Raw genomic sequence first — 12,297 nt, forward strand, 5'->3', positions numbered from 1 at the left:
AAGTAAACAAGAGTTGGAAAAAATTGCATCAAAAAAAATTTTTTAACTGTGTCTCCTGAGTTAGAAAATTATCTCTTTAAATTATAGATTACTTTTTCCATTTTTCCTATGTGCTCATGTTTTATTTGATATAATCGTATGTGTCATGATCAACCCCATGAGAACAGGAGGCACATCTTACTCTATGTATTTCCAAGATTCCTAGCACAATTGTTCACATAAAACAGCTACTTAATATATTTTAAATTAGATTGAGTAGCCATATTGACCAACCTCAAATCATTAGGAATATTCACATACTTCCTCACTGCCCAGAATTTCAGTTACCTTAATATTTCTTCCTCCTTGTTACTCCAAAAAAGATAATGATTCCCTGATGTCAGAATAGCAGTCAGGACTGTCAGGGCACTGCCCTGTGCCAAGTGTTAGAGGCAGTCCTTGTCTAGGCTATCTGCTGCTCAAACTGAACTGCTCAGGGCTCATCACTGAGTTCCAAGGCAAAAATTAGTTATGGGGACACGTACACAGATTAGGGACATTTCTGGGTAGTTCAATTTGATCTGTTGTAGCAGTCAAATCCAATTTCAGTATTTTGATACCTCCTTAATTTCTCTAAATTAAACTGATTGCTTGCCAATCAGATTAATATTTTGTTGTGGCTGAATACATTGATTTAAGTGATTCTGAAAACATGATGAAAATTTATTTTGATTAGAGAAGGTCTCAGCAGGTTGGAGGAGATATGGGAAAAAAATACATTCCGTAATTCTCCACTGAAGGTGTCCAAAGATCCCCTCTAGTTATTTGTCAGGCCTTCCCACTATTGATGTGCTTGCATGGAGCAACTGTGATGTTGTTCTATTGAATTATGTGCCTGGAAGCCATTTGGCAAGAGGAAGTCAGATTTCGTGGTGTTGGGGAGGAGAGACAAGAGCTATGGACTTAGATTCAGACCTTAGTCCGATACTTCAGGTATGGTGTATCACCTCAGGCTAATCAAAGGCTTACTGCATGACTCAATTGATCTACCCGTAAAGCAGAGATAATAATGTTTGCCTACTAAGTAATACTTGAGCACTTAGCTGCTTAAATATAAAGATGTCCAAACTACACACTACACTGAGAAATTGTTTACAAAATATGGAAATTAACAACAATTGTCTTTGAGTAACACTGATTTCAATACCTTCCTCACAAGGGACAACTAAAATTCATCTTAGAGTGTTGGAAATAAAAATGATACATGGAAGAGGAGACTCTAACGAGTTAAATATTGCCAGGATATCATGTCACCTTCCCAGAGGGACACATTTCAGATCCCATAAGTCATTGATTAATTTCTAAAGCATAAATGAAATGAAACTCATGATGGTTGACAATGAAACATATCCTCTTCTTTCATTAAGTTTTCTTAGATATACAATTTGGGATTTTAAAAAATTAATCCTCAAATATTATAGATAGATTTCCTGAAACATGAAAGAGAGCTTGTCAAGAAAGGATCAAATTGGTTTTCTTTGGCTCTAGACAGTAGAGCTGGAGGCTATGGTTGAAAGTTATAAACAAGGGGCAACAAGGTGGCTCAATGGCTTGAGAGCCAGGCCCAGTCAAAAGGAATGAGTCCTGGGTTCAGGTTTGACCTCCAACACTTCCTAGCTTTGTGACCCTGAGCAAGTTATTTAACCTTCATTGCTTAGCCCTTATGACTCTTGTACCTTGAAAATTAAACACATTATTGATTCTACGATGGAAAGTAAGGGATTAAAAAAAGAAGAAGAAAGTTGTAGACATGCAGCATAGTTCCACATAAGGAAAAACATCCTCTCTTTTAGAGTTTGCCCCTAAAGGAAGTGGGATATCTTCAAAAACTATGAATTATCTGTCATTAGAGAACTCTAACTAGAGAGAAGTAAATGATTCCTTTCTTTGGAGATACTATAGATGGGATTAGTGGTATAAAAAGATATAGCTTTAAGGTGTCTTAAAAATCTAATAATTTATGATTTTATGTATTCTTTATTCAAACTAACCATAAAGAGAGATTGCTTTTAGCTCATTGGGAATTGGAAGAGTTTAGCAACTACTAGCACTGGAGTCAAGCAGCAGGAAATTGTACAAAAGCCTAATGTTCCGTGTGTGTATGTGTGTGTTCTTTTTCTGGTAATTTTTTTAAGAACAACATTAGAATCATAAAATCATTAGACTTTAAAACTGGAGAAGGGCTTAGTCTTACCTCATTTTTACAGATCAGAAAAATTTACTAAAATCTGTTTTCTCTAATAGTTAATCTAGAGATCATTATTATTTTACACTGCATTTTTTTTCTCTTCTTTGCTCTCAGACACATCCGTAGAACTAGTCAGACAAAACATAACACCTGTCACTACATTGGAGATGAATCATAATCTAAAGGCCCTGTTCTTTCAAAACTGGATCATGTTACTTTGAAGATTGGATCAGCTATTAGGACTGTTTGCTTAGATGTTTACCTAGAAAGCAAAAAATCCTTGATCTTAGGCTTTTCTAGACTTCATTGGTAAGGATGACTGTCTGTACCCTGGAAGATCAGAAAGGTAATGTGTTTTCTTCCCTACGGACCTTCTATTGGGTCAAAAGTTATAAGATGTTGACCTCCTAAACAACACTGTTTGGCATGAGACTACCTCTTGGTTTTTTTTTCTTTCCTTTGTTAGAAAGCACTTTGTGATTTGCAAGAAAGCTGGTACTCAGAACATTAGCAACCAAAAATAGTAAAGGCTGAAATAGTTACAGAGGCACACCTGCTGAGAAGGAAAGAATTGCTTGGAGAAAGAGATGTTCCCAAAGGAAAAGCATCTATTGGGTATTAATTGAGCTGTATCCCATGTAGGTAAAATATAAAATAACAGGGGAACATCTTTCCCAATGAATTCCTTTGCAGATTTCCCTATAAAACTTGCATACGAACCTCTAAAACAGATCATAGTTATCCTATGATTCTTTATTGTTTAGCATTCCCCTTTATGTGGGTATAAAATGACCTTCCCGTATGGAATTATAGTTTAAGGGACTGAGTTGAATTTGACTAGTCTAAAGTGTAGGTGGAAAATTATTTTAAAGGTTGAACACAGAGTACTGCTGTAATAGAGGGTTGATTCTTGTGGTAAAGAGACAGAGGGAGAAAGAATGGAGACCTCCTCTCTCAAATTGGGGCTCAGGGGGAGACAGCTGCTGTTTAACTTGGCCAAGGGAGAGGAGAGGGAGAGTAAATAGTTCCCCCCTTCAGCCTCCTCTCAGCTATGGCTGCTCAACCCCAAACTGCCTCTTAACTTCCCTCTACTACTAATGTTTAGAGGTTCCCTCCTCTTTGAGAGAGTTATCCTCCCCCCTCAAATTGGAACTGATTCCCACTCACACAAGAGTCAGTTGAGGAAAATGACAAACTTTATTCTAACTGAATCAATTTGGGAATAACACAGGGAAATGGCTGCAGGAAGGGTTTTTGTGAGGAAAGAGGGGAAAAAGGCATCCCTATCCTAGTTACCCTTACCTCCCTCCTCAAATTGGGGAACCCAGGTCTTGGCAGCCTTGGGCCCCTGAGAGATTCAGACTTGGATGGCCCTGGTCTTGGTCCACTGACACAGTTCTGACCCAGGGCACCAGGAGGTGTGAGGTGATCTTGTCAGCTGCTTGGCTTTCTTCCCCAACTGCTGCTTCAGTTGGGAATCAGTGGGGAGAAAGGTATCCAATCACCAGGAGAAAGATGTAAGACTTTTCTCAGGAGCCAAGTTTTGACCAGCCGTTTCCTTAGGGTTTCTCAGGATTGAGAGCGCTAACTGCCTGTCTCCAACAGAAACTCTTGCTCTCCCCACATTCTAGAACATCTCCTGGGGCCCCTCCCCCACTGTGGCTGAGACTCCATCAATTTCCCAGACTATAACTCCAGTTCTAGGGTTTGAAACCTCTATCACACTACCAAGTTGTAAAAGGTCCTAATTGGCCAGTGGAACAGTTTTAGGGAAGCAATAGGTAACTACTAAAAAGTTTTGAGAGGAATGAATAGACCTAATCTGTACATAAAGTATGTGTATATTGCTGCTATCTTTTGATTGATTGATCTATCTCTCTGTCTATATAATATTATCTATTTATCTAAATATAGAAATATATGTATATGTATAGATCCCTGTACCCTGCAGAAGATATGTTCTAAGACCTAATGCAGATAGTCAAAACCATTCATATAAGTGAATGCCTGCTGACCCCCTTATTTGTGCTCCATCTCCTTGCTCTTGTCCCTCAGCTTGGTTCTCACTAGCCTCTCACCTCATCACCCCAATCCCCCCTCCAAAAAAAAAAGCACTAAAAAAGTGAAATTGAAAGTAGAAAGAAATTCAAAGTGAAAACGGAATAAACATCCACAAGGGCAGACCTCTAGAAGGGGCCTCTAGAAATGCTTTACAGGTGGTGATACTTCAGAGGCTGAGGCCCTTATGTCCAGCCTAGATACCTGAAAACAAGGATATCTGAAACTATGGATTATTGAAATTGCAGACATCAAAACCACTGATAAGGGTGCCCTACTGTGTGTGTATATGAACATATATGCATATATATGTGTGCATGTATACATGTATTTGTGTCTGAATATAGGTGCATATACACACATACATAGAAATATGCATATTATGGATTCATCATTCAAATTTCCTACTTTCAAGATCTCTAGTTTCACTTTCTCTGTGGTACTATTTCTAGAATATTCTCTCTTCATAATTTTGGGTTTCTCCGCAATGCTCCCTTCCTTCTAATATCTAGTCAATTGACTAAGTCCTACCTCCTACATGAGGCTTTTCTTTGGATTACAAATTTTTAGAACTCTACCCTTTGCCTACATATTACTGCCTGTTTACTTTGTCCATATTTTCTGCTCACTTGAGTGTTCATTTCTTCTCTCCAGTAAAATGTAAGTGGTATACAGGCATGGAGAGCTTTTGATTTTATCTTTGTAGTCCCTATACCCAGCATAGGGTCAGTCACAGTCATGAATGAATGATTGTTGTGATAGTCAAGACTCGGTAAAATGAAAAACTGCACTAATGTTGCAGAAAAGGAACTAATGAAGAAGATATGACATTTGAAAGACCTGGCAATTTTTTTGAGAAGAAGGAAAGTTATTACAGAGAAGCCCAAAGTTACAAAAAGAAAATACTGTGTAAATAGAGGGGCCATGAAAAAGTGACAATTAAATATATTGAAAGTACTAGGAAAATTGGGGGAGGAATTCATAATAATTAGATAAATGGACTTGGGAATCATCTCTGTGGGGATAGTAATTGAAACCAGGGCCTGAATGAGGTGACCAAGCAACAGATTGTAGAGAGAGAAGAATGTCAAGGAGAAACTCCTAGAGAATATTCACATAAAGGGGTTATCGGAAGAGAAACAGAGCGAAGGTATACTTAAAAAGTTAAGAAGATAGAAGATAAAAATTAACAAAAAAATTATACTAAGAAAACAGTACCAATAGCATCATTAAATTTGACAAATAGGTCTGACTTGTGATTTTGAAAGAGTTTAGTATTAAAGGAGTAATGAGAACAGATGTCCAACCAAAAAAAAAAAAGATTAAATAATAATAAATGGTGAATGTTGAGGGAATGGAAGCAGTGTGTATAAATGACTATTTCAAGAAGTTTAATAGTAAAGAAAATGGAGAAGGAAATTGAATGGCATTGAAAAGTCAAGTTATGTTCATTTATTTTATTTGAGGTAAGTAGTACTGACCAAATTTACAAATGGATAGAAATTAAAGAGGGAGTTTACTATTAGGGCAAAACCATAGAGGCAGGTATTTAGGTAGCCTGGCACATAATAGATATATAAAGCTTATTAATCATTGGAAAAATGAAACTAAATACATGGTCTGGTATGCCCTTGTATCTTAACGTTAGTATTATGCTTGTCCTTTCCCCTGAGGAAAACAGGGAAGGGCCAGTGCTAATGTTTGCCTCATGGTGTGCTAGAACATCTTATCACACTTTGCTGGTACTCAATGCAGATCTCTATATCTCTATAGGTATATGAATCATTAATTGTTTACAGATACATATTTTTTACAGATACAGATACAGATACAGTTTACAGATAAATCTTCATGAGAAGAGGGAAAGAGGAGAAAGACTGATGATGATGAGAACTTTTAATAAATAGAAGAGAGGAATATACAGAGTTTTCATCAGATAATATCCATCCTCAATGAAACAGAACTGGGTCTTTGACTTTGAATATGTATATGATCTTGTCAATGAGGGGAACATACAGTCATCAAGCAACTGAAAGAGGCCAACTAAGGTTATACGCCATTGATGTGAAGTGGATGAACCCAAGTTGATTTTATGACTTTCTTATGAGTTTTCAAAGGTAAGGAATGACAGAAGTATCGAGGAACAAAAGGTTGTTTGGAAGTAGCTAGTGGGACATTAACATTGGGAAAAATGGGGACAAGAAAATAGACAGATATGAACACAGAATAATGGAGATACACCAGTTGGTAAGGGTTTGACAGGAAACTAAAAGTAATGATAATGGAAAAGAAACACGTTATTGCATACAAGAGAATGAATGAGGTAATAGGATAACAGATTGAACCTGGAAAATAGAATTTCATATGATCCTAGATTTAGATATAGGAGGAAACCTACCAATATTTAATTCTAAAACTCTCCCTTTACTTTTGAGAAAACAGGCTGACGAGGTTGAGTAATTTGTTCCAGGTTACTTAGGATCTGAAGCAGGATTCAAACTCATTTCTTCCTAATTCCAAATCTAGCATTCTATGTACTTCACTATCTATTAGACTCTACCTTCAAAATACATGATGGTGAAATTTATGCAATTTAAAGAGATGATGATCTTTAAGGTATATCATGACTGTGTGTCTGAAGGTGGTATAGATCTAATCAAATAATTATAGCACTTTGGAAATCTTAAAGTAGTATATAAATGCTTATTTTTATTATTATTATTATCATTACCTAAATAAAGAAGTCATTGCAGTTAAGGATTTGAAATATTGTATTATCTTGTTCAAAGGAATATTAACAAAATATTATTGCATATGAAAAAGCAAAGAGAATTGAGTGAGCAATATCATTAGTTGAATATTGTTATTTTTTTTAAGTTTGGAGAGTTCCTAGTACAAAGGTAAGATAAGGAGAGGAAGAGACAGAATGCTTAATATAATGACACAGTAGACTAAAGTCACTGGGTCAGCCTGACCTGATTAGAGAGCTAGTATGATAATTCATCATCTTTTTTGATGAAGAGTAAACCTTCCTTAGTTCTTTTTTTCTCCTTTTTGTTTCTTCCTTTAAAAGAAGAAATGTTTGATCTAAGAAGCAAACACACAATGGGGCAGGGTATTGGGTATCAGTTATAAGGGGCATGTGGAAGAGGCTCTTAACTAAAATGAATTCCTCTCCAGATGACTGAACAATAATTAACAATCAGCAATTAGGAAGATATACTTGCAAAGGTGAGGTGAAATAAACTCCAGACAATGCTCTTACAAAGTGCACTTAAGCAAAGCCTCGTGGAGCATTCCCTCTTCACAAGTGAATTTTCTAGGGTAATTTGGTTCCCCAAACAAAGCATTAACTTAAATTACCCAAGTCGGATAAGATATAGTCATGGTCAAGGAATCCATCTTACAGAGCAGACTATATTTAATAGTCTCAATCTTCACCTTCCTATCAGCGATACTGAAGCTAAATTTACTGAGGCTATCTTCAGGACTTCCAATCCAGTCAAATTTATTTTTTAAAATCCAGAGCATTCCAGCAAAATTTCATTCAATCCAGTTGCTGATTGCTTTTTGGAGACTGTTTTAGTCTTCTAGATACCAGATTAAAATGTGTTTTATAATTTTTTTTCTATAAACTAGCTTTATTACCTTCATCAAAACTATTAAGGTCCTTTAGTCTCAAGATCTTCCAATACTAAGTAGGGATATTATCCTTTGAACTTTCCTTACAAAGTTGTTATGAGGATTAAATAAAGAACTGTTAGAAATTGTGCCTTCTCTCTGGGACTGGCAGCTTTGGAGGGAATAGGAAGAATTATATATATATATATATATATATATATATATATATATATATATATTAACCCTTACCTTCAATCTTAGAGTCAATACTGTATATTGGTTCTAAGGCAAAAGAGTTGTAAGGGTTAGGGAATGAGGGTAAAGTGACTTGCCCAGGGTCACACAGCTAGGAAGTATCTGAGGTCAGATTCAAACCCAGGACCAACCATCTCTGGGCCTATCTCTTAATTCACTGAGCCACCTAGCTGCCCCATAAAGTAATATTTCTTAAACTTACTTCTTATAATACACCCAAATCAAAACTAATAGAATGAGATGGTCCAGTGCTACTGTCAGGGCCATCTATCCTTCTACTCCTCTGTGAAGCAAATAAGTGTAATACATTTATATATGGAAATAGATTTCATGTTATGATTCCTGAATTCATCCTTATTCAATAAGTAAGAATATAATATGAATTTGATTGAAAACAATTAATAAAAGTTTAAAAACTTGAGCTTTACAGAAGGAATGAGCAATGCATTAAATTTCATGTCACCACAATAACTGATATAGAAATTTTAAACTCAATACAGGTTCTTTCTTTTTGCTTCTGGTCAGTTCAGAAGGAGGCAAGTGACCAGTGTCCACCTGCTACGTCATACTTCCTCTGTATATAGTATAGGAGGCAGTAGTCAAGTAAGTGAAATAAAAATGATAAATTTCTTACAGACATTCCAAAAGGAGCAAGTGAAGGGGAACTCTGTCCCTACACCCATCAAGAGTTAAATCTATTCAATCAATTTTCCCAAATATGGAATTTTCTTACCCCCTTATATTCACATCCTCTACTAAAATTGTCAAATTGACACCTTCAACTGATGTGAAACTGCTTTGTATTCTCAAAACCATTGCAATAGAGTTCAAAATTCTCATTGAAATGTTGAAATGTTTTAAGTACAAATCTCTATGATATAAAGTCATTTGATGGTTTTACCAATTTATAAACATTTGCTCCTTTATGTCACATATTATCAATGATCTTAAATAAATTTTCATGCATAACTATTTTAGTATAACTGGTTTCTTTTGTAATGTTACATATTTATATTATGCATTAATAAAACAACATTATTCTGAGAAAATAGTCCATAGACTTTGCCATGCTGCCAAAAAGTTTCCATAACAGAATAAGGTTCAGAATCATTGGTTTAGCCAATTATTCATCTTATTCCTAGTCAAAATAATTTGGAATAAATATTTTATATTTGAAATCATTCCATTCTTTTTTGGTTGATTTTCCAAAGAGAATTTTAGGGTGAGGGATATTCTTCTCAGAACATATCTGTTCTCCCTCTGATATATATAGAGACATTCGCTTTCCTCAAATCAAAGGATATTGTCAATCTATGCCATTTTTTCTTATTTCATTACCATGAATATTAAGATGAAATATTCACTGACTTCCAAGTTCCTCACTGTTCTATGTCAATGAAAATTTCTTTCTTTCTGTCTTAATAAAATCTAGAATAATGAATTCCCTTGTTACTCCAACTTTTGAAAAGCATATCACTTTTGGCATATAAATGCAGTTATCTATGTAATTGAAGCTTCTGTCACTAGTAAAGGAATAGTTTGTCTCAGATGATGCAAATATAGAGGATTGAATTTTATACTTATAAAACCTACTTTATGTCTTAGATTAAAAAGTATTAATTCAACATTCATTCATTGGAGGAATATTTACTGATTACCTCTCATATATTCAGGAAACTATACTCATTGCTCTGACAAATGTAAAAATTGAATGATATTGTCCATTTCTTTAAAGGAAAGAAAAGAGAAATGACATACATATGAATAAAAAAGCAGTATCAATCAATCAATAAATCAACAAGTGTCTAGGTATCTATTTTGTTCTAGACATTCTGCCAGATATTAGAACTACAATAACAAATATGAGATAGTCTTAGCTTTTAAGAAATTTGCATTCAGTGGTACCTTGACACTCAAGTCTAATTTGTTCTCTGGCTAAGCTTGTAACTCAATTTGCTTGTGTGTCAAATTGAATTTCCCCATTTAAATTGGTGGAAATGCAATTTATCCGTTTTGGTCTCAAAAAAGCACATGGCTTTGTTTTTTGTTTTACATGCTTTTAAATATGAAAATGCACTTTACAAATAACAAATAAACATATTTATAGATAATAAGAAGGAATGTAAAGAAATTAACTTGCTTATGAAATGGTATTTACCTTCAAGGTATTATTATGGGATTGTTTAAGGAAAAGACAAGAGGGATACATCTAAATATTTTAAGTTTATTGATGGGGAAAGGGAGAGGAAGGAAAGTAACAAAGGAGTAGAAAAAGTTCTTAATCTTATCCCCAAACCTAAATTCCATAAATAATATCCTAATGGCTAACTTATCTAGGCTAAATAAGTTAAGTTCCCCCCAAACAGAACCTCACAAAACAGAGTCCAGTAAATGAGCCAAGATCCCAGAGGTAAAGTCCAAAGTAGGTCCAGAAGACATTTGCTGTTTCTTTACTTGGTCTTCAAACTAACTGCCAGCAACCAGTTCAAACAGTCTTTCTCTCTTCTCAAGCTCATATCTCACAAAGGGCCAGAAATCTTGTAGAAAGATGGAACTCAAAACTACCTCCAAAATTCCCCCAGAAGTTTGTTGATTTTTTTTTTCAGTTGGGACCTTACAATCTTGACCCAGGCTCCCATGTGATTCTCTGTCACATGTCCCTGTCAAACAAATGCAGTTCATTTTGCAGAATCATTTTGCAATCTTTCCTTGCTTATTACAAAGGTCAGGAGAATATGATGGAGGAGAAAGTTTTCATTTTGTATGATATTGCTTAACATTATCTATTCTCTACATATGCAATGCTATATTTAAATACAAAATTTACCTTACACAGTACTTTTGATAAGTAACTTTATTGTTAAACTTAGTTGTTATTTTTTTTACTTTACTTATCATCATTTTCTTCATTGAATTTTGCCTGATTTACCGCACTTTCCTTGCTTTCACTTAGAGGACATTTCAACAAAAACTATGTCATGGAAGTTTGTTTCTTTCAACCTTTCAGAACATTTCAATAATGTGTAAAACTATTGTTGTTACATAGCTCCAAAGCACAACCTGTTGCAACTTTTTCTGAGTGTGTCTTTTCAATAAAATGTTAGGATTTTTCCCAAATCCTCATCATTTCCTTAATCTTGCTAGTACTGATTACCTCATCCTCTTCAGGCTTCTCCCTACTAATTTCCTGCAAAACCTCCATATGCTGACACTGCTGTAACTTTGTGTTGTCAGGACTCATGTTAAAAGTTAAGAAATTTGCCAAAAACAAACTGATAATAAAGACAAAAATAAAGAAGAAAGCAAAAGCAATTCAGCACAGATGCTCGCACAGCCAGATAAACACTAAACTAAACGAGATAGCCTTGTGTAACTTGTGAAACCAAACATTTGATAGGCTATCTAGTGGAAGGTGGCAGAAGCTCCTGATTCAAATATCTGCTTATGACTTAGAGCAAAAAATCCCAATCCTGACTTCTTGTGTCTCAAATTGCTTGTTGTGAAGATAGTATTGACTCTCCCCTTGCCTACTTTTATATTTAATCAACCAAAAGCATAGACACCCCTACCTAACAGTAAGGAGGCAAGGTCAGCAAGCCATTTGCTAAGTTGGGTAACTATTCAAAAATGACTGACCACCCCATGGGCAGTGCTAAGCAAATTTAAAGACTGAAATTGGTCCCCATAAAGTGGAGGGAGGGACAGGAAGTGACATAAAAAGGACTCTAAAAGGTGAGGAACTTCCTGTTGTAAAGATCTTCTTCCTGAATTTTTGGGTTGGAGGATCTTAGACTGGGAATGTGGCTTGGAGCAATGACTTGGACCTGGGATTCTGAATCTTGACTGATTTTGGTAAGTGTGCTCCTGGATCTTCTCCCTTTGGAGCTTTAGCTTGAGTAAGTGAAAAACTGACCCTCCTTTCCTGGCTTCTGGAGAGATTAGTTCCAGAGAGGCCTCCCCTTCTTGGAGGAGCCATGTGGGTTGAACCCTTGTTTAATTTACCACCAATTCTCCTGATGAGGGGTTAACAAGCCCTGCCTGAGTTGAGCAGGGGACTGGAGTAACATTAGGGTAATATGTTAGACATTTTACCTACCCTCTTTTACATTCCTCTACTTTCACTTTTTCCACTTCTT

This window comes from Monodelphis domestica, chromosome 5 (genome assembly GCF_027887165.1).
Source record: "Monodelphis domestica isolate mMonDom1 chromosome 5, mMonDom1.pri, whole genome shotgun sequence".
Lineage (NCBI taxonomy): Eukaryota > Metazoa > Chordata > Mammalia > Didelphimorphia > Didelphidae > Monodelphis > Monodelphis domestica.